We start from the raw sequence: 23,714 nt of genomic DNA on the forward strand, positions 1-23,714 counted from the left end.
CTGTCTGGAGAGAGAGAGAAGTCAGGACCTGCGGGCGGAGCACCACCGTGCCACCGCCGCCATGACGGAACTCAAAAGCAAACTCCATGAGGAGAAGCAGAAAGAGTTACTGCGGCAGCATGAAATGGAGCTGATGAGAGTGATCAAAATCAAAGATGGAGAGATCCAGCGACTGAATGCCTTGGTTCTCAGCCTGAGGGACGGCTCCATGGACAAGGTGATCCGCTCAATCCGTGTCTGACTATCCGCACGCCACGTCGGGCTCCGATGCGGCCGCTACCGTATTGTGTAGCTTGTCCCCAGTAAGCGTTGCGGCGCTCCGTTGCGGTCTCAACGGGCCGGTGTGGCGCAATGTCTGCTCAGGTGAGGAGCGGGGGCGCTTTGCTGGCGGAGGTGGAGGAGACGCGGCGGTGTCGGGAGACCGAGCAGTGTCGCCTCCATCAGGAGCGCGGAGGAAGCCCTGGCAGCGGCCCAGCAGGCCTGGCAGTCCCGAGCGGCCGAGCTCCGATCGGCTCATCACCAGCATCGGGAGGAGCTGAGCCGAACCAAGAGAGACTGTGAGAGGGAGATCCGCCGACTGGTAGGACTGATCAGATGCGCGGTGCGTGGCTATGTTCCCAATTTCGTTGTATACCTGCAGTGCAATGACACCTAAGGCATTCTATTCTATTTCACAAGAAGAAAACGTCCGGTTGCTCGCTTCGCTTTTGTCACAGCAATGGTGTTCTAGTCGATTCAAGATAAAAATTGGCCGATTGCTCTCTTTGTTTTTGTCACAATTCTGGCAAATGAGTTTGCCCGCCTGCCTGAGCGCTCCCCGTTTGTACATCCAGATGGATGAGATCAAGCTGAAAGACAGAGCGGTTAGTGTTTTGGATAAAGCCCTGGGGCCGGCCACGTCCACCGCCTTCAGCTGCAGACTCAGGCTGCCGAGCAGCAGATCGCTGCCCTGAGGGATTCCCAAAGGGCGGGCCTAAACTACCCTGGAAGTGGGGTCAACGGCGCTACTAGCAATCCTCTTCATAGCGTAAGCCACCTCATCACACACTTGCAGTACGCATGACTTAGTTTGTTGCTGGAGGAAGGTAGCACAAAAACAGTTTTGAACTTTGAACGAGTGGTTGGGTGTGTGTGTTGCGGGGCGTTTTCAGTCTCAGGAGGATCGGGACACGCGAAGGTTTCATCTGAAAATCGCTGAGCTCAGCGCAGTCATCAGGAAACTGGAGGATTGAAACGCCCTGCTTTCTGAAGAGCGCAATGAACTGGTAATTTATTGACGGCACGCTTGAAGGTTTGCGCTACGTTTGATGCGCGCCATCCAGCGAGGCACCCATTGCGCTTGCTTATTAGTTGAGCGGCGCGGCGAGTCGGTTGCCTGGTAGATGTCTTTTATTGGGAGCCAAAGCCACGATTCCGTTCAAACCGATGCAAAAGGAATGGATACGTTCTGGCCCGCGTGTTGTGCGTCTTTCACATCCCGCACTTCATGCTTGCAGCTAAAGCGACTGAGAGAAACAGAAAGCCAGTTTCTGCCACTCCTGTACAAAAACAAACGCCTGAGCAGGAAGAATGAAGAACTCTCGCTGGTGCTGTGTCGCCTTGAAAGTGCGCTTTGTCACCCAGGAGAACGAGGAGATGGCAAGCTTGGTAAGTCGACGCGGGCAACGGCAGCGTGCCAACAGAGTCCACTGCATTTGTGTTCCACAGAGAAGGCCTAGTTCGCTCAATGACCTGGACCGCGGTTGCGGCCAGCAGGACGGTGAAATGGAGTTCCTTTAAGTTGTGGAGCAGCGGCACATCATCGACGACTTGTCCAAGGTCTTAAGGCAGGCGACTCGGTGCACGTACCGCAGCGACGCGCTCGCTCGCTGTCGCCAGGAATTTTTTTCCGTCCAAAGCTTGGCCGGCGGCCGCCATCCAAAAAATCGGCCCCTTAAATTCCGACCTTTCAAGCAGGAGCATTGTGCGCACGCGTTTGAACACGCTTTAGACTTGTTTTGCCGTTTTCAGCAGCTCAAATCTCCCGTTTTGTCAGCGCCTTTGCCACTCGCTGTGCGCTGAAAACGACGGACTCGCCCGGCTGCTCAGCCCGTCAACCATGAGCCGCGAGCGCGACGTCATTGTCCGTAGGCAGCTAGTGGCAAAATGCACCCTGTTAGAGTTGCGCTCGCTCCAACTTATTTTGCAAGAACCACACGGGAGACAAGTAAGTTCTTTTGGACACCTGCAGGTGGAGAGTCCATCCGTTGTACGCATGAAGTCTGACTCTCGGCTCCTGCACGAGCATTTTTATTAAGAGAAACAGGGTGGGTGTAAGAGTGGATTGGATAGAGAAAGCCCTTGACCTCTAGTCAGAACATAGCAAGGGGTGTTTTACGACTTTGTGTAGGAAGGGATAAGCGATAGGGATAAATAAGGGATAAATAATATTATTTATTACAGGTTGCAGTCAAAGTCAAAGCAACATAATCATACGATAAAGATAATCTGGAAAACCCTGACACACCCTGTAGTTGTCACTTTTGGAAAAGACGAGCGTCCCTCCAATCATTGCCGGTGACATGTTTTTCAGGCTCTGGAGACAGGAGCTCATGTCAGAAATGTCATCGTGAGTCGCGTTTGTTTCTGCGCCGGAGCCGTTCGTTCCCTTTGCATCCAAAGAATCTCAAAGGCGGATTATTTGTGTCGACAGGAGAGAGATTTGCTGCTACGATACCGACGTCGAGAATCTCTGAGGAGGAACAAAGCGTGAGGTCCTGCAAGGTGAGTCTGTTTGTTTGCGGCTGCTTGGTGTTGCGCAAGATGAAATGGCCTTTTTCTCGCTATCGTTCCTCTCGTCGATTCATTGTGAGGTGTCGCTTCAGTTTGTTTGCGGCTTGTTGGGTCTAAATACGATTAGACATTAAATCACTCGCTGGAATGAAGAGGAGAAGACAACCAGAACAGGTTTACTCGCGAGGAGAACGATAGAGAAAGCAATCTCTGTTACAACCTCCATCAGTTCTGAGTCCTTACTCCACGTGCCCCTCTTTTTAATGTTATGGTTGCCCTGGTTACAGAGGCGTTGCTACGCTAAAGGGAGGGGGGATTGTGTCTGTAGCAACGCTGATTAGCAAAAGAATGTAGTGTGGTGTGAATTAGCACTTCGCTGTTGGCTCGTGACCCCCCGCAGGGGCTGTCCCCAGCTGTCTTCCCTCACAGTTGGCTGACTCGTTCTCGACTATGGTCAAATACCCTGAAGCACGTTGATTGCCGCTTTGCTGTGGAACAAATGCAACTAGACCTTTGCTAACTTTATCTACTTGGTAATTAACACATAATAGTAATAAGTAACTTGTCCTAAACATTTCAACACACATTAAGCAAACCGGTATGCAGTTCCTTAAACAAATATTGAGTAAATATGGGATAACTTTTATCCAACTACTTCTAACTGTCTGTAACCTTTAACAAAGAAAAACAGGTCTGATAAACTACAAGCTATGAACCAAACCTACCGCTAAATAAAAGGAATGAAGTCCCTGTGAATCAAACAAAGAACATGTCACCTATGCAAATAAGCTCTGCTCATTGTCAGTGAAGGTCTCTTACGGGAACGAAAACACACAGACAACATAAGGACAGGAAGGATGCAAATGGCTGACAGGGATCAAAAGACATCCCTATCACTAAAAAGGAAGAACCTAGATAAAAGGAAAAGATAAACTCGTAAAGGCAAGGCCTCCAGGTCTGGCAGGCCAAAGCTTCACTTAAAATTATTCCAACATTCCTCCCTGGTTATCACATATTAGCTCAATTTTTACATCACCAAGAACAACCACTTCACTCGATTTTCAGTTGTCGGATCACAGGTATGAGCACAAATATGTTTACACCCAAAAGGTTAAATGTTGCATCATCATCATTCGGAAACACACAGATCTGGGAAAAAGTCTGTAATTTCAAATGCAAAAATTTCATCTTCATCGTTATCATCAACATGCTGGCGTTCAGACATTAGGCATACCCGGGCCATCTTGTCTTCCATGGGCGATATTGCTGTAGTGATGAGACGATTAAACAGAGTACGCAGACATGGAATACAACAACATCCACACAAGGTGAGTATAGCAGTAAATACTGCAACTGATATTATAATTGAGGACACAAGTGCTTTATACTTCCCAAAGGCATGCATCCAGTTGTCCACGCCAGAGTGCTCTTTCATCCTCGTGTTGAGGGATCGCAGGCCTGCAATGGCCTTTGTCAGGCTCCCATCAGGGGCGGTGTTGTTGCATCCAGTTGTCCACGCCAGAGTGCTCTTTCATCCTCTTGTTGAGGGATCGCAGGCCTGCAATGGCCTTTGTCAGGCTCCCATCAGGGGCGGTGTTGTTGGCGATAAAGGTACAACACTGTTCTCCGAACATTGCACAGACTCCTCCTTTCTCAGACAACAACATATCAAGAGCAATGCGATTCTGGAATTTCTTCATGCGCAGTGGTCAACGCGGCACTCTCTAGCTGCCAAGAGCACTTTTTACTATGCACACCCAACCAGAGTGACGGGAGGAGCACATTTCAGAAAACGTGCTCAGCTCGTCGAGAAAATGCGATTTAAGCAATAAAATTAAAAATGCACCCAAAACCTAAACCAAACGTTGCAGGTGGTTATTTCTTCATGCGCAGTGGTCAACGCGGCACTCTCTAGCTGCCAAGAGCACTTTTTACTATGCGCACCCAACCAGAGTGACGGGAGGAGCACATTTCAGAAAACGTGCTCAGCTCGTCGAGAAAATGCGATTTAAGCAATAAAATTAAAAATGCACCTAAAACCTAAACCAAACATTGCAGGTGGTTATTTCTTCATGCGCAGAGGTCAACGCGGCACTCTCTAGCTGCCAAGAGCACTTTTTACTATGCACACACAACCAGAGTGACGGGAGGAGCACATTTCAGAAAACGTGCTCAGCTCGTCGAGAAAATGCGATTTAAGCAATAAAATTAAAAATGCACCTAAAACCTAAACCAAACGTTGCAGGTGGTTATTTCTTCATGCGCAGGGGTCAACGCGGCACTCTCTTGCTGCCAAGAGCACTTTTTACTATGCGCACCCAACCAGAGTGACGGGAGGAGCACATTTCAGAAAACGTGCTCAGCTCGTCGAGAAAATGCGATTAAAGCAATAAAATTAAAAATGCACCTAAAACCTAAACCAAACGTTGCAGGTGGTTATTTCTTCATGCGCAGTGGTCAACGCGGCACTCTCTAGCTGCCAAGAGCACTTTTTACTATGCCCACCCAACCAGAGTGACGGGAGGAGCACAATTCAGAAAACGTGCTCAGCTCGTCGAGAAAATGCGATTTAAGCAATAAAATTAAAAATGCACCTTAAACCTAAATCAAACGTTGCAGGTGGTTATTTCTTCATGCGCAGTGGTCAACGCGGCACTCTTTAGCTGCCAAGAGCACTTTTTACTATGCGCACCCAACCAGAGTGACGGGAGGAGCATGTTAGAGATTTGCTCACTCCAACTTATTTTGCAAGAACCACACGGAAGACAAGCAAGTTCTTTTAGACACCTGCAGGTGGAGAGTTCACTCGCTACAGGAATGAGGTCTAAAAGTCTCCTCCCTGCAAGGGCATATTTATTAAGAGGAACAGAGTGGGGGTGAGTGGACAGATTTGGTGAACCCCCGGCCTCTGATAAGATCAGAGCAGGGGGTGTTTTACACTGTTGTGGAAAACAGAACAACTTTGATTGCTTCCCCTGCAGCTGGTCAATCAAGCAGAGGAAGCAACCACTTCATCTTACTCTGCATTGTGAGGGCAAGACAAGATTGATTTAATCATTATAGTCTACATTCCAACATAATCCTACGATAAAGATAACCTGGAAAACCCTAACATCTCCCTCCTGTTTTATCATATGATTATGTCACCCCAAACAACAAAGACAAGTAAGAAAAAAACATATATATATGTATAATGAAGAAAGAAGAACAGCAAAAATAAAAACAACAAACAATGATAGCAACACTTTCCAGTGAAGATGAGGCATTACCTCAATACCCCAGATCAAACGTATTGTGTAAGCGAAAAACCTGCTGGCCAGATGTTATTAGCAGGAAAATTCTTACACGGCCCCTGTGCCACAGGCGACCAGAATGCTATCAATAAAAAATAAAAAGAAAAACACAGAAACAGTACATCATTGTATCCATCACTTGCGAAGCATATTTGATGGTCAAATCAACAAGTTTCCGTAAAACATGCTCAACAGAACAGCATCTACGCAATCCACGTCTCATTATCATTATCACATCTGCCACGCCTAAGAAGTTGTATATGTGCTCGTGTTTTCGTCAGCTGATGATATTCTAGTCAGTAGGTGTGTTCTGTCACACACACTGGCGCACACACTCGTGTCCAGTTGGCAGGCTGCATCGGACAACTCTGGTGACCACAAAACCACGATCCGTTCTGAACAGGCACGTGCACTCATAGGATGCAGGTGAGGCAGTGCTTCTGAAACTCTGGATGAAGTAGGTCCTGTCCGATGGTGCAGCCATGTCGGTAGTAGAGCCCTTACACCTTGAAAACGGCTCTCTCATCCTGGCACACAGCGGTGATGTCCAAAGCTCCCATCCAGTTTCCTCCTGGAGAGCAGTCGTCGTTAATGCAGACGTGGGTCTTGTTACCTTGGATGTAACATTTGTAATTCACTCCAGCTGGTCTCTCCGTGTAGGCCACTTGTGGTATTGTTCATCCTCTAACAGTCACATTGAGATTTGCCCAGAAGTGTTCATCATAGGCACCGTCTGCAAGTCCAGAGTGGGATGGGTCGGCATCACTGATTGTGACTGCTCGGCGTTGATATCCAACTCCTCCCATGGATGCCATACGTTTCGCTTCAGTGACATTCATTGCTCTGGCCTCCAAGCGAACTTAAGTGGAGGAAGGGGGGAGTTTTGAACACACATAGCACGCCTCCTGTGTGTGAGCTCTCACAGTGAACCTGACATACCGGTACCAAGTGTTGGTTTCGTATGGGTTTCTGGGGTCCCGTGATCAGTCTTCAAAGTTCTCATCATGTGACCATCGTTTACCACGGGCAACATTGTCATTTGGTCTGTTCAGATGAGTCAATAGACCATAGCACGCTCCAACCACAACGCAGCAGAGGATCCATCTGGCATATGGAGCCCCGTTGCTACTAGGATGGCAGAGACACCGGGACATCCCCTCGCCTAGCGGAGTGGGGATCGATGAATTCTTCACCAACATTGAGACGCCTCACCCTAAACGATGGGGCCCCTTTGTAGTCAGCCTTCCCCACCACTCCGAATTAGGGGTCCAGCACTCTCTGCAACTTGCAGTGGCTGAGGTGATTCCAGCTGGGCCGTTGGGAAATTTTTACCGCCGTGGGAGTAGCAAGCAAAACTTGGAACGGTCCCTCCCACCGCGGGCTGGCCCAGTTCTTTCTTTTGATGACCTTGATGTAGACCCTGTCTCCTGGATTGATGGGGTTGTCGACCTGTGAGGAGGAAAGATCAGGCGGCAGTAAATTTGTCTTTGACACAGTTTGAGCGTCCTGATCATATAATCTGCCAAGGACTGCTCTTCATCTGTTGTTTGCAACTCTCGTAGTTCTTATCGTTCTTATGTTCCTGTTAGCCTGCAATTGTCCAAATCAAAAATGTTTTCTTTTAACTGTCTTTCTTTTGAACCTCTAAATCTCTCGTGTTGCTAACCTATCTACACCAGAACAAAAAATTTACCACAGTATAACACCAAATGTATTCGAAAATTCATTGTCATAAAGTGTTGTATTATTACTATCTTCCACTATCTGTCCTACTCACTCCCTCCTTTTGAGGCTTGGCAACGCCCATGCCTCACACCTTGACAAACTTTTTGGGAGAATGCGTTCTTTACTACATACGATTCCATCATCATTTAATTTGACTTTCTGTCCAAAACGCTTCTCAATTTCCCAGTTCACACATCTTCTACATGTGTTACTGGTTCTCCAGTTTTTTTTCTGTTATCAATCCAAAAGCTACGTGTTTCTTTCTAACATTCAACCTGCTCAAAATCACTCTTTCATCAAAGTCGCTCTACTAATTTTTCATAGTATTCGCCAACGACTTCAACCATTCAACCTGTAATTTCTTTTCATTCAGGCTATCATTCATCAATGTTCATTTGCATCTCACACACAGTCTCCAAAAAGGAGTCTTTCTATCACATTGGTCCCAATTCATCCAAGCTCACCACACAACATTCATATATCATTTTCAACTCAGGTTTCCTGGTAGAACAATCCACCAATTCAAAAAAAAACTTAACTAAAACAAACAATTGGCAAATTAATCTGAATTTTTTCTTTGTTTTTAAATTTGAAGAACTCAATCTCTCAGATTTAGCTTGCATTTAGAATTTTGTATAATCTTGTAACACAACCAATCAATTATTATTATTAAATGTAGCATTGCAAAATCTTAAATTCACAATTTAGCTTCTTCCAATTCCTGAAAGCATGTTCTGTCTTTTTTTTTTTCTTCGAATTTCTCATGTGGGCTCGACACTTAACATGCACTAGTGTGGATTAGTTTCTGCTTGCAAACAGATTTCTCTCTTTTTCCTCTCATTTTTATCTTTCAAAATAATTTCTGTTCTGCGGTGCAAATTGGATAGACCACAGTCTAGCAATTTTTTTTTTATACTAAAACTTTAGCCAATGTTCATCATTTTAACATATACGCACACACATGCACAGCTCTCGCACGCAAAAGGTAGTTCCCAGCACCAATGATTCGTCACAGGGTGGCCATTTCCTGTGGTCGATCATGAGCTGGTCCCTCCCATGCACACGAGGACAGCACATTCTAATTTTATTTATTTATCTTCTAGAAGCAAGTTGCATTTCTTTACCACTTGATTTTCATATTTTAACTTTAGTGCAACACAAATTCGAGCTCTAGTCATTTGTAATTTGGGCATACAAACAGCATTGTCATACTTCTTGGATGGACAGGACTTCTAATAATCTAAAAAAAATTCTAATAATCTGACAATGACATGTTTTGCTGTCATATGGGCATCTATTCTTTCTTTCTCTGTATGAGCATAAGCGGTCAAAGAGGAGGAAGCTTGTCATGCTAAAAATTTGGCTTTTCCTCTGCTCCTTCCTCTACCCTTTGATTGGTATTGTTTTGCAAAACGACACTCTCGTGCAAAGTGTCCTCGTCTACCACAGTTCCAACAGTTGTCTGAATCTGATGGGGGTTTTGATTTGAATGGCGGCTCGCGACGTTGTTGGTATCTAACTCTTCCTCTGCCCCTTTGGGAACTTTGGTAGAAGATCGTTGTATCTTTATTTAGATCATTATCATCATCTAGATGAAATACATCAGAACTTTTGCCTTTCTCAATCCCTTTATCAGCGTCTCTGGGCCACTGCATGTTTTTTGTAAACCACAAGCAGTGTCCGCTTCCACCAAGTGTTTCCTCACCCAACTGCCCAAGTCAGGGGGGAAACCAGTGAGGAGCGCAATTTTAAGATGTTGCTGATAAGAACTCTCATCTGCATCATTGAATGGGATGCCACTATGTACCCAGAATTCTTTTTCAAATCTCAATTGAATGGCGGCCTCATCACTTTTCAACTTTCTATCTTTTGTCTTTTGGATTTTTTCTCTTCTTTCTTGTGAAGCTTTCAACCACATTTTAGCACAATCCAATTCGCTCTCTTTTCTTTTCTTTTTCAGTCCATTTTTCTTTCTATCCACACTCTCTTCTAAAACATCAACTACTATCTTCCACACTTCAACTCTCAACTTCCCTTCTACTCCATACTTTTTCTTCCACTTCGGCATATATTGCATACAATTAAGAAATCTACTCGCCATGTACTTCTCATCTCCGTCAAGAGGTAGAGATTTACCGTTTTTATTTCCCATCTTAATTCTAGTAATTTTAGGTTATACAATTTCTTTTTCTCAAAAATATTTCTATTATTATTATTACTATTATTACTTATTTATTTATTTAACTATGTCTTTGAGGATCCTCAATGCAGGTTTAAATTGACCTTTCAACAAATTACTAGCCTGTATTATTGCCGTGGATCAATGCTAGAACTGCTATTTAGTCAATTTATCCTACCAGTCACACTCCCAACCACACAAACTCAAGCGCTTTGTATTTTTCTCATGGCTCGGACAAACCAAAGCCGTATCTCATAGCTCGGACAAACCAAAGCCGAATCTCATAGCTCGGACAAACCAAAGCCGAATCTCATAGCTTGGACAAACCAAAGCCGAATCTCATAGCTCGGACAAACCAAAGCCGAATCTCATAGCTCGGACAAACCAAAGCCGTATCTCATAGCTCGGACAAACCAAAGCCGTATCTCATAGCTCGGACAAACCAAAGCCGAATCTCATAGCTCGGACAAACCAAAGCCGAATCTCATAGCTCGGACAAACCAAAGTCGAATCTCATAGCTCGGACAAACCAAAGCCGAATCTCATAGCTCGGACAAACCAAAGCCGTATCTCATGTGCACCTGTGTTTTTTTTTTTTTTTTTTTTTTTTTTTTTTTATACGCGTTTCACAACAACACAATCACACAACTTCAGGCCTTTAACTTACTTGTCCCCTGGTTCGTTGCACTGCCGGGTCCCGTCAATCCACCTCTGTCAGACGAAGGCAGACCTAAGATGCTGGCCCAGCGAAGAATTTCCTTCCCAGGTCTTTCTTTACCAGGTCCGGCTAGTGGACGCTGGCCCGTCGACGGTGTACAGCGCGTCGTCCTCCGTCAGCCAGATGATGGGTGATCCCGGGTTTCGGCACCAAAATGTTAGAGATTTGCTCACTCCAACTTATTTTGCAAGAACCACACGGAAGACAAGGAAGTTCTTTTAGACACCTGCAGGTGGAGAGTTCACTCGCTACAGGAATGAGGTCTAAAAGTCTCCTCCCTGCAAGGGCATATTTATTAGGAGGAACAGAGTGGGGGTGAGTGGACAGGTTTGGTGAACCCCCGGCCTCTGATAAGATCAGAGCAGGGGGTGTTTTACACTGTTGTGGGAAACAGAACAACTTTGATTGCTTCAGCTGCAGCTGGTCAATCAAGCAGAGGAAGCAACCACTTCATCTTACTCTGCATTGTGAGGGCAAGACAAGATTGATTTAATCATTATAGTCTACATTCCAACATAATCCTACGATAAAGATAACCTGGAAAACCCTAACAGAGCACATTTCAGAAAACGTGCTCAGCTCGTCGAGAAAATGCGATTTAAGCAATAAAATTAAAAATGCACCTAAAACCTAACTGCCAAGAGCACTTTTTACTATGCGCACACAACCAGAGTGACGGGAGGAGAACATTTCAGAAAACATGCTCAGCTCGTCGAGAAAATGCGATTTAAGCAATAAAATTAAAAATGCACCTAAAACCTAAACCAAACGTTGCAGGTGGTTATTTCTTCATGCGCAGTGGTCAACGCGGCACTCTCTAGCTGCCAAGAGAACTTTTTACTATGCGCACCCAACCAGAGTGACGGGAGGAGCACATTTCAGAAAACGTGCTCAGCTCGTCGAAAAAATGCGATTTAAGCAATAAAATTAAAAATGCACCTAAAACCTAAACCAAACGTTGCAGGTGGTTATTTCTTCATGCGCAGGGGTCAACGCGGCACTCTCTAGCTGCCAAGAGCACTTTTTACTATGCGCACCCAACCAGAGTGACGGGAGGAGCACATTTCAGAAAATGTGCTCAGCTCGTCGAGAAAATGCGATTTAAGCAATAAAATTAAAAATGCACCTAAAACCTAAACCAAACGTTGCAGGTGGTTATTTCTTCATGCGCAGTGGTCAACGCGGCACTCTCTAGCTGCCAAGAGCACTTTTTACTATGCGCACCCAACCAGAGTGACGGGAGGAGCACATTTCAGAAAACGTGCTCAGCTCGTCGAGAAAATGCGATTAAAGCAATAAAATTAAAAATGCACCTAAAACCTAAACCAAACGTTGCAGGTGGTTATTTCTTCATGCGCAGTGGTCAACGCGGCACTCTCTAGCTGCCAAGAGCACTTTTTACTATGCCCACCCAACCAGAGTGACGGGAGGAGCACAATTCAGAAAACGTGCTCAGCTCGTCGAGAAAATGCGATTTAAGCAATAAAATTAAAAATGCACCTTAAACCTAAATCAAACGTTGCAGGTGGTTATTTCTTCATGCGCAGTGGTCAACGTGGCACTCTTTAGCTGCCAAGAGCACTTTTTACTATGCGCACCCAACCAGAGTGACGGGAGGAGCACATTTCAGAAAACGTGCTCAGCTCGTCGAGAAAATGCAATTTAAGCAATAAAATTAAAAATGCACCTAAAACCTAACTGCCAAGAGCACTTTTTACTATGCGCACACAACCAGGGTGACGGGAGGAGAACATTTCAGAAAACGTGCTCAGCTCGTCGAGAAAATGCGATTTAAGCAATAAAATTAAAAATGCACCTCAAACTTAAACCAAACGTTGCAGGTGGTTATTTCTTCATGCGCAGTGGTCAACGCGGCACTCTCTAGCTGCCAAGAGCACTTTTTACTATGTGCACCCAACCAGAGTGACGGGAGGAGCACATTTCAGAAAACGTGCTCAGCTCGTCGAGAAAATGTGATTTAAGCAATAAAATTAAAAATGCACCTAAAACCTGAACCAAACGTTGCAGGTGGTTATTTCTTCATGCGCAGTGGTCAACGCGGCACTCTCTAGCTGCCAAGAGCACTTTTTACTATGCGCACCCAACCAGAGTGACGGGAGGAGAACATTTCAGAAAACGTGCTCAGCTCGTCGAGAAAATGCGATTTAAGCAATAAAATTAAAAATGCACCTAAAACCTAAACCAAACGTGGTCAACGCGGCACTCTCTAGCTGCCAAGAGCACTTTTTACTATGCACACCCAACCAGAGTGACGGGAGGAGCACATTCCAGAAAACGTGCTCAGCTCGTCGAGATAATGCGATTTAAGCAATAAAAATTAAAAATGCACCCAAAACCTAAACCAAACGTTGCAGATGGTCATTTCTTCATGCGCAGTGGTCAAGGCGGCACTCTCTATCCGCCAAGAGCACTTTTTACTATGCACACCCAACCAGAGTGACGGGAGGAGCACAATTCAGAAAACGTGCTCAGCTCGTCGAGAAAATGTGATTCAAGCAATAAAATTAAAAATGCACCTAAAACCTAAACCAAACGCTGCAGATGGTCATTTCTTGATGCGCAGTGGTCAACTCGGCACTCTCTAGCCCCCAAGAGCACTTTTTACCATGCCAACCCAACCAGAGTGACGGGAGGAGCACAATTCTAAAAACGTGCTCAGCTCGTCGAGAAAAATGCGATTTAAGCAATAAAATTAAAAATGCACCTAAAACCTAAACCAAACGTTGCAGGTGGTTATTTCTTCATGCGGAAATAGCTCATAGACCAGCGGATCGGCTTTTTGGAAGCACCGCGGATGAGATCGCGGAGCCTCGCTCGACTTCCAGCGGCCGGCGCGCTCGCGCACGCCGCCCGGCACCACCGGGAGGCCGTGCGCATGCGCCAAGTGGCTGAAAATAGCCCCGGACCAGCGGATCGGCACTTTACAAGCACCGCGGATGAGATCGCGGAGCCTCGTTCGACTTCCGGCGGCCGGCGAGCTCGCGCGCGCCGCCCGGCACCACCGGGAGGCCGTGCGCACGTGCACGCGCCAAGTGGCCGAAAATAGCTCCGGCCCAGCGGTTCGGCACTTTACAAGCACCGCGGATGAGATCGCGGAGCCTCGTTCGACTTCCGGCGGCCGGCGTGCATGACGAGCGGCGCCGGTAACCGTCCAACTCCACCTGGTACCTTGCACGGCTCTCATCTTCCCCCCGCACGGACTTCCGAGCGCTCGGGGAGACGCTCGGAAGCTGCCGGTGCCGCTGTGGCGGGGAATTGTCTCCCTCTGGCGGACGCGGCGAGTAAAAACACCACCTCTCGCACTTAGCGCACACTCTCGCGTTGCTACGCCTCCCGTGACACTTTAAGCGGCCGAACGGCGGGAGTAACTCTAACTCTTTTAAGGTAGGCTGACTTGACATTTTTTTAATGGTTCGCGGAGGCGACCGGGACCACCGGGAGGCCGTGCACACGCGCCGGGTAGCCGGAAATAGCTCATAGACCAGCGGATCGGCTGTTTGGAAGCACCGCGGATGAGATCGCGGCGCCTCGTTCGACATCCAGCGTCCGGCGCGCTCGCGCACGCCGCCCGGCACCACCGGGAGGCCGTGTGCATGCGCCAAGTGGCTGAAAATAGCCCCGTACCAGCGGATCGGCACTTTACAAGCACCGCGGATGAGATCGCGGAGCCTCGTTCGACTTCCGGCGGCCGGCGAGCTCGCGCGCGCCGCCCGGCACCACCGGGAGGCCGTGCGCACGCGCCAAGTGGCCGAAAATAGCTCCGGCCCAGCGGTTCGGCACTTTACAAGCACCGCGGATGAGATCGCGGAGCTGCATTCGACTTCCAGCGGCCGGCGCGCTCAAGCACGCCGCCCGGGACTGACTTGACATTTTTTTAATGGTTCGCGGAGGCGACCTGGACCACCGGGAGGCCGTGCACACGCGCCGGGTAGCCGGAAATAGCTCATAGACCAGCGGATCGGCTGTTTGGAAGCACCGCGGATGAGATCGCGGAGCCTCGTTCGACATCCAGCGGCCGCCCGGCACCACCGGGAGGCCGTGTGCATGCGCCCTGTTAGAGATTCGCTCACTCCAACTTATTTTGCAAGAACCACACGGGAGACAAGCAAGTCCTTTTAGAAACCTGCAGGTGGAGAGTTCACCCGTTGAAGGAATGAAGTCTGAAAACGCTCCCAACTGCAAGGACATATTTATTAAGAGAAAGAGTAGGGGCTGGTGTAGACTGAATAGGAAGCCCAAAAAATATCAGGGGGAACTTTTACGACCTTGTGTAGAATGAGACAAGGTAGGTTATTTATTACCGGTTGCATTCCAACATAATCATACGATAAGTGCTTCCGAACTTCTGGACAAAGTAGGTCCCGTCCGATGGTGTAGCCATGTTGGTAGTAGAGCCCTTACACCTTGAAAACGGCTCTCTCATCCTGGCACACAGCGGCGATGTCCAAAGCTCCCATCCAGTCTCCTCCTGGAGAGCAGTCATCGTTAACGCAGACATGGGTCACAGCTGGTCTCTCTGTGTAGGCCACTTGTGGTATTGTTCATCCTCTAACAGTCACATTGAGATTTGCCCAGAGTAGCTGTTGGGTTGACAACATTTATCTCAAATCAATCTCAGAGGCGGTAGGTCTTTTTGGCTTAGCGTTTTCTTCTGCGCAGAAGGGCGCACCCCAGACACACACACAGCAAGTGTGGCTGAGATCCGCGCCTTCCTCGAGTTTAGCCGTGCCTTTTATTGAGAGAGAAACAAAGGGGCAAGTGTACATGATCGAGTAGGTTTCCAAACAGGAAGGACATAATTATTATCTCATTACCACAAAGGGGCAAGTGTACATGATCGAGTAGGTTTCCAAACAGGAAGGACATAATTATGATCTCATTACCACAGAAAGAAGGAGATACTCTTATGGTCGGAGCAGTATGGACGTCTCATGACCATTAGCTTAACAAAGACATAGTCTTTAGTGTGTCTGCTTCAGCCATCCCATGACAATCTCATGATCTGATCATGTCTAGCTAACTGTGGGGCTTATTGTATAGCGCGGCTAATGACTCCAGTCATTAGCCGGCCATATGCCCCCAAGTCATTTTCACGAGGCTAGATGGTCACATACTGCGGAGAATCTTGCACACAAAAGTAGTTACATAGAATCCAATGATAAAAAGTATATCATTTCCAACATTCCCTCCTGTTTTAACATTGGAATTCATGGGAAAAAAAGATCACCTAATAACTACATATGTTTATAAATGAGCATATGCCTACATATTATAGTATAGTACCATCAAAAAGCATGAAGGTTTACATTCCAGAGTTTATCAGAACTACAGCCCTTCATCCGGCTTTGGCTATGTTCGTTATAATGAAATGTATTTTATTCTGGATCGTCAAGAAAAAATAGACAGGTAGGCAATTTACGCAAATCGGTCCCACTCATCTTGTTCACGCTGGGCCAACATGATATTCTGGACAGCAGATGCTGATGCCAACCTTTTAGTCATGTGACAAATTAAAATAATGCCGCATGTGGTCATTTGATAAAGTAATGAAGGACATAATATTGACACAATATCACAGCATACTGCAAAGTTGAAATGCTCTTAGTTTTGCCCCCCTTGCATATGTATGTGTCTGTCGATGCAAAGTCCAGTCCACTGAATGTTCAGTAGTGAATTGCTCTGGGATCACTGCCCAGGGCCTGCTGTCCATCCAAGATCTTTATGTCCACTTCACCATCCTCAGAGTCTCTTCCCAGGCCCCGGTCAGCGTCCAGGAGTTCCCTAGTAATCGACATCTCCATAACCAATCGTCAGCAAACAATTCTTCTCCTTTGTGGTTGTTCGGGGCACGGGGATGATTGGTGGTCGTCGTCTCATCGGAGTGTTCAATAGGACCTCCGAGCGTCCATGCATCTACTCCTATGATCCAGAGGCCCGCGTGAACCTAAAACAAACAAACAAACAACAACACTCCCCCCAGGAGTTATGAATTATCTCCCTTATTTCTCATCGTGCTGTCAGTCTCGCACGATTTCTCCTGTGACTGCTGCCTGTTGAATTCTGACACGTCCTGTTAAAGCCTCCAAAACAAGTGAATCCGAAAAAGCATTGAATGTCACAATTACATTTTATATGTATCTACTTACTCATTCAAACGTAACCCCACCCCCCCTTTGACACATTCGCCCAATGTGTCATTAGGCATTTAAAATGGAACCGGCAAACGTCCTACCACATCATCACGTCTTGCAGCCAGTCCTGTCGAACCTTGCAGTCATCCAGGATCGTCATCCCCAAGTTCCTGAAAATTGACTGTGCACCTCACACTCGGCAATACCAACAACGGACACTTGCCCTCACAAAACTACACAGGCATCGAGTATCTACTAAATGAAAATAGACACACAATGAATCATGGCGCACGGGGATTCCGTCCTGAAAATCATCAATCATCATAAAAATCAAAAGGGTTAGGGTTAACATTTTCACGTGAATTCAACAAAAACTTTCCAAGACTGCAATCGACAACCTGCAAAAGTAATACAAGTTATAAAACAACCAGCAATCTGCTCCTTGGCTGTCGGTTGACGCTGCAATAAGTCAAGTGACACACAGAAACAAAGCAAGGCTCGCACTTGCCACAAGCAAGCTTAAGTTCCATATGTATGGTTGTCATCTACATAGTCTGTCACCTTGTCGGGTGAGTCCAGGTTCGTCATGTCATATGTCCATCGTCCTAGTGTTTGATATCAGTCCTGTCTTGTCCATCCGTGTTGCTGAATTCGGCCTTTTCCATGAACTATTTTTGTTGTTCATGGTGCCTTTGATTAACCATCGGCTGTTAGTCATCACGCTTGGGTGTTCCCGTCTCAGGTGAGAGGAATCTTACCCTCAACTGTGACCCTTTCATACCAACTCCAGAATACTTTGGCCTTTCATACTGCCCTCAACACACACACACGCGCACACACACACACACACACACACACACACACACACACACACACACACACACACACACACACACACACACACACACACACACACACACACATATTCCTAACCACACAAGCGTCAATCCATTTGCATCTATCACTCATACAACAACAAACAAATTTAGTATGTGTAAGTGAACAGGCAATCAGCGAATATTAACGGTAAACGCTTCATTTCTGGATGTTCTTCCCAAGTGAATATTTCGTACATTCGTACCGGCCCTTTACCATAAGATTGCCAATTAAATGCTTAAAAATTCAGTCATTTGTACTGCTGAGCATGTTCATGAGTGAGCATGGGGAAAGAAACAGCCTCAGCAGGTCCTTAAATAGTCTTGTCCTAATCCATCGTTCTGATCGAGCACCTGGGTAAAGATACTCAAAAGTCTTCCTCCAACAGACTACTCCACTACATTATTTTCACTTTGCCATGTTAAGGCATTTGTTTTCCGAGTCCTATCACATTTGTCATCGCGTTCACTGTCACTTGGTGTGAGTCTCATGCAGTGTTATTCATAACTGTCAAAGGTTTTCATGTCTGTTATTCCTTGATCTTATCAGACTTTTTGTTTTGACACCAGAATTTCCCTGTGAGGTGTGATTAACTTATAATTTATTAATTACCTCCATTGAACAATCTAATCGCCTTTTGACTGCATCCTAGTAGATCCTAATACCCTATTTTCCCTTCTCCAAACTGTTAATGACTAAATGTCTAATTGTTAAGCTGGATGGGCTAAATGTGATTCTACTCTTATTTCTTACAAATTTCTGTTTCATCCAAATGTATCTTCTGATTATGATACTTTTTCTTTCTCCGTAACACTACACAATTTGTTCCTTATCTATTTATTTATCTTTTAGCAAGACTCCTCAGTTGTGTCAAACTCAGTGCCCAAGCAAGCTTCCATCCACTCTGACCCAAGCTCTACCAAGTTTGATAACGTCTCAGCAGCTTGATGCATCTTTCAGGTCTCGTGTGTCTTTCGCAGCACCTCATTGTCAGGTTGTTATCTTTGGTTGTAGTCTCAGCGTCAACTCATCCCTCACTCTTGGATGAGTCCATTTTCAACTGAGTCCATTCTCATCTTGCAAGTTCCTTCACTCTTTGTACTTCGCCTCCGAGGATGTCGTTCTCCTCCATAAGCGTTGTGCTCCCCCCAAAGCACAAATTTAGTCCTTCTTTGCTCTTGCAAAGGTCAAAGGTGCCTCAGAGCCATGCACCATTTTCTTGTTGTTCTCAGCTGTCGATGGAGTCTCGGGATCGAGTTTCAGAGTCACTGATGGATACTGAAAATCCTGGGATACCAAACTTAAATATCATCTTCCAATTTGACATAAATTCCATAGTGCCTTCTGTTAATCAAACTTCAAATTCTACTATTATCAATAATCTAATCTACCTGAGAAGGACAGCGCCTTTCCTTCATAAGCGCTCGGATGTATTGTGATGGACCTCATTTGAACCATTTTAAACTGACAGATTACCCTAAACTTAAATTGCAAGTCTTAACTGTGATTTCTCTCAATTATACTGTAATTTCCACAAGCTCTTCCTATTTTCAGGCTACTATCTATCTTTTGTTTTCCTAACTTTGATTTTATGCCATTCTCTCTATTACCTTTCCACCTTTCCTGATTTGAGCCTTCAATTTCTGATAAAGTTTCCAAATTTTGCCTAGTATCATCTCTATTTTCACCTCAGTATTAATGGTGTTATGCTCACTTTACAGATATTACTGAACTGTCCTGAATTTATAATTCACTGCCACTACATCGAAGGCCATTTCTCAGCTGTTCACTTTTTCTATGTTCCTGTTAGGCTCCACTATTCGAATCTTCGAATTTTCACATAGAGTGTCTTTTAGGTTCCTGTGTGGATCATGTTTCACACAAACAGGACATGCTTATTTTTTTTTTTTTTTTTTTGCAAGAATCTAAACCAAAGGTAACTAATAACTCATCTCCCCCCTGTTGTCACATAAGTGACACAACAGGCGTTGCCTTAAAAGTCATTTTGGCAAAACAGTTTTATTATTGACATCGTCAATAACACCTTATCCATTATCACACCCTTTGTTGTTAGAACTAATATCATTTTCAATCTTGTCAGTCCTTCTTCTACTTTTGGTGTCCACGCGAATGTATCTCTGACTGCTAACGGCTGTCCATGAGCCACTCCTGTTAGTGGCTTAGCAATTTCAGCATAGCATGGAGCCCAAGCTCTGCAGTAATGACAGAAAAAAAAACATCAGTTGTTCTTTGTGGCAGGTCGTGGTGTGTCTAATATAACCTGTTCCCTGCTCTCCCTTTCGCTGAGAGTAAACCAAGATAGTTTACTTCTGGTTTTTACCCATCCTAACTTCTGTTACTTGACTTCACTTCCTCTCTGGCCTAAATGCTGCATGAGGAGAAAGGAATCTCATCCTTACACTTCCTTTGTTTCAAAAGCAATTATCATCATTGTAGACGAAAACTTGAATTTTTGTCTACTTGAAGCCCTTTGAGACTGTTTGTGATTTAGGGCTATACAAATAAACTTGACTTGACTTTTAGGTGATGTCACGTCTCATCCCCAACTGCTCCACTATGTGTCTGTTGTCTTGGTTTCTGTCTGTGTGCTCGCCCCTCCCCTCCTGTGTGCCCATGATCAGTGTGATTATTCCCACCTGCCTCTCGTTACCTGTCGTGTATATAAGTCCTGTCTGCCCCTCACTCCCTGTCGGATCATTGGTTGTGGTTGTTCGGTGTTGGAATTATGTTAGGTGTTCATGTCATGATGTCTTTTTGGTTCCTGTTCCTGTCATTGGTAATGTCACCCTGTCTTTTTGTTTCACGTCTTTTTGGTTAGTCTCGTTGTTAGGTTTTGTTAAGTCATGTCAGTTGCCGAGTCTGTTAGTTTGCCTTTTTTGAGTTCACTAATAAACCCTGGTCCAAGCTGCACTTGGTCGTCCTGCTCCATGCTCCACCCGACCGTGACAGAATGATCCGACCACTACAACGACCAGTGCTTGAACCCCCCCTCCTCCATCAGATCCTGCTGCGATGCCCAATCCATGACCGCCAATCCGTGCATGTTCCAGCGCCATGGGCTTCGCGGCAGCGTTGGGACTCTGCTGCCGCAACGCCGTACCCGTGGCCACCATCGGGGTGTTTCTGGCGCCAGCGGCTTTGTGGCCGCGATTGGACTCTGCTGCCGCGACGCCGGACCCACGGCCGCCATTGGAGTGCCTCCCGGCATCATCAGACTCACGGCCGCCATCGGGCTCCACCCCAGCATCGCAGGACCCGCGAACGTCAGCAGACATCCAAGCCAGCTGCGTCGGACCCGCGATCGTCCCTGGCTCCACTCCCACTGCTGCGGCGCGTGATGGCTCTTGCCGCCGCGCACAGCCCCGCCTTCCGAATGCCACCGATCGCGGTACGGACTTTCAGAGTTGCCGCCGATCTCGGTACAGACTTCCAGAGTCGCCGCCAATTGCCGTACGGACTTCCAGAGTTGCCGCTGATCGCGGCACAGACTTCCAGAGTCGCCGCCAATTGCTGTACGGACTTCCAGAGTCGCCATCCGAATGCATTCTATGTTTGGGTTGCCGCCCGAGTGCGGTTCATGTTTGTGTTGACGCAGATTGCGGTTCATGTTAGGGTTGCCGCCCGAGTGCGGTTCAGGTTAGGATTGCCGCCCGAGTGCGGTTCAGGTTATGGTTGCCGCCCGAGTGCGGTTCAGGTTATGGTTGCCGCCCGAGTGCGGTTCAGGTTATGGTTGCCGCCCGAGTGCGGTTCAGGTTATGGTTGCCGCCCGAGTGCGGTTCAGGTTATGGTTGCCGCCCGAGTGCGGTTCAGGTTAGGGTTGCCGCCCGAGCGCGGTTCTGTTCCCCAAGTCGCCGCCCGAGCGCGGTTCTGTTCCCCAAGTCGCCGCCCGAGCGCGGTTCTGTTCCCCAAGTCGCCGCCCGAGCGCGGTTCGGTTCCCCAAGTCGCCGCCCGAGCGTGGTTCGGTTCCCCAAGTCGCCGCCCGAGCGCGGTTCGGTTCCCCAAGTCGCCGCCCGAGCGCGGTTCTGTCCCCCAAGTCGCCGCCCGAGCGCGGTTCTGTCCCCCGAGTCGCCGCCCGAGCGCGGTTCTGTCCCCCGAGTCGCCGCCCGAGCGCGGTTCTGTCCCCCGAGTCGCCGCCCGAGCGCGGTTCTGTCCCCCGAGTCGCCGCCCGAGCGCGGTTCTGTTCCCCAAGTCGCCGCCCGAGCGCGGTTCGGTTCCCCTAGTCGCCGCCCGAGTGCAGTTCGGTTCCCCTAGTTTTTTTTTTTGGGACGTCGGGAGCCGTCCCTTGTGGGGGGGGTTCTGTCACGTCTCATCCCCAACTGCTCCACTATGTGTCTGTTGTCTTGGTTTCTGTCTGTGTGCTCGCCCCTCCCCTCCTGTGTGCCCATGATCAGTGTGATTATTCCCACCTGCCTCTCGTTACCTGTCGTGTATATAAGTCCTGTCTGCCCCTCACTCCCTGTCGGATCATTGGTTGTGGTCGTTCGGTGTTGGAATTATGTTAGGTGTTCATGTCATGATGTCTTTTTGGTTCCTGTTCCTGTCATTGGTAATGTCACCCTGTCTTTTTGTTTCACGTCTTTTTGGTTAGTCTCGTTGTTAGGTTTTGTTAAGTCATGTCAGTTGCCGAGTCTGTTAGTTTGCCTCTTTTGAGTTCACCAATAAACCCTGGTCCAAGCTGCACTTGGTCGTCCTGCTCCATGCTCCACCCGACCGTGACAGATGAAAGCGTAAAACGAGCCATTCAGTTCATGATAATCAGTCAACCACTGTGAAATAAGCCCTATTTTCTTTTCTTAGCATTAAATATGCTCAAAATCACTCTTTCTTCAAAGTTGTTCTACTACTTTTCACATAGTAGTCTCCAACAACGTCAAGCAGTCAAGCTGTATCTTGTCATTCATTCCTGCTCATTTGCATCTCACACACACAGGCACGCACGCATGCACTGATCTCACTCTCCTCAAGCTCTCTTCAAGCTGTCCACACAGTCATACTACATCATTTTTAATTCACAGTCCTCATTTGAATCTGTCCTACCTCAAGGTTCTTGGTAAAACAACCCACTCATTCCGATTTTGACATATTCCAAAAATTCACTCAAAAGATGTTTGCATTCAATTAATTCCATAAGCTTTTCATTTCCACAAAATTTGCAAATTTAGGGCAATTTTCCTTCCACTCATTCTTAAAGGCAAATTCTACATTTCACCTTTACATTGTCCCAGTTTGAAATTCACATCATTCAGCCCATTCAAATCAAACTGGGAAAGTCAACATTCAAGTCAAATCAACATTCCCGAAATTGCGAAATTAAAAAATTCATGTTTTCACGTTAAATTAGTACTTCTTTGTATGGCATGCTCAAACTTGGCCAATAAAAGATTGATTAAAATTTCTGCAAAATTTTACAAAATTCATATTTCACCTCTAAATTCTACACGGTTCAACTGATTCAGTTCTGCTCGAACATCATTCTGTTGCATCTCCTAAGTATTTATTCATCTTTTTTGCCTGTCTTTACCCCAATTTCTTCAAAAATTGTATTTTCCAGTTTCAATGTCTCCTTTTTTTCTTGCAGTGCAAATCGAATAGACCCCAGTCTAGTAACTTTCCTTGCACACTATTTTAGCCAATTTCAAAATTTTAACACATAGACACACATAAACACACAGAGAACACAAGGACAACACAAAGGCCCACAACAAAAACACAGTGCACAAACAACATCAACAAACAATGCTGCGCAAACGTCTTCCTCTATTTGATGTTTTGGTTTTACTATTTTTATTTATTTTTTCTCACATTAGTGGCCTTTCATGGCTTCATTGTCTGACATTCATACTTGCGGCCTCAAGTTTGGTAACTTATTTAACGTATACTTCTCATCCCCTGATACATTGCCAGTAACACTTTGACGGCCCTCCATTTTAATCAATTTAGTTCAACATTTAAATTATAGGGATTTCTAAAGATGGAAT

At 46.5% G+C, this 23,714-nt stretch overlaps 1 long non-coding RNA gene across 3 annotated transcripts in view; it reads left to right on the plus strand.

Annotated features, from left to right (window-relative positions):
* Nucleotides 1-226: 226 nt before the first annotated feature.
* The window catches only part of LOC125993453 (uncharacterized), a 28,097-nt gene continuing 4,609 nt past the window's right edge, over nucleotides 227-23,714 (plus strand). Inside the window, exons 1-6 of one of the 3 annotated variants that reach the window (XR_011086361.1) lie at nucleotides 227-601; nucleotides 834-1,027; nucleotides 1,152-1,265; nucleotides 1,497-1,647; nucleotides 2,693-2,763; nucleotides 3,994-4,546. This is a non-coding gene — a long non-coding RNA (uncharacterized lncRNA). Of the gene's footprint in view, nucleotides 602-833; nucleotides 1,028-1,151; nucleotides 1,266-1,496; nucleotides 1,648-2,692; nucleotides 2,764-3,993; nucleotides 4,547-23,714 lie in introns of those variants that run through there. The other 2 variants (XR_007490233.2, XR_011086362.1) reach the window with 2 other exon arrangements.

This window comes from Syngnathus scovelli, unplaced genomic scaffold (genome assembly GCF_024217435.2).
Source record: "Syngnathus scovelli strain Florida unplaced genomic scaffold, RoL_Ssco_1.2 HiC_scaffold_29, whole genome shotgun sequence".
NCBI lineage: Eukaryota > Metazoa > Chordata > Actinopteri > Syngnathiformes > Syngnathidae > Syngnathus > Syngnathus scovelli.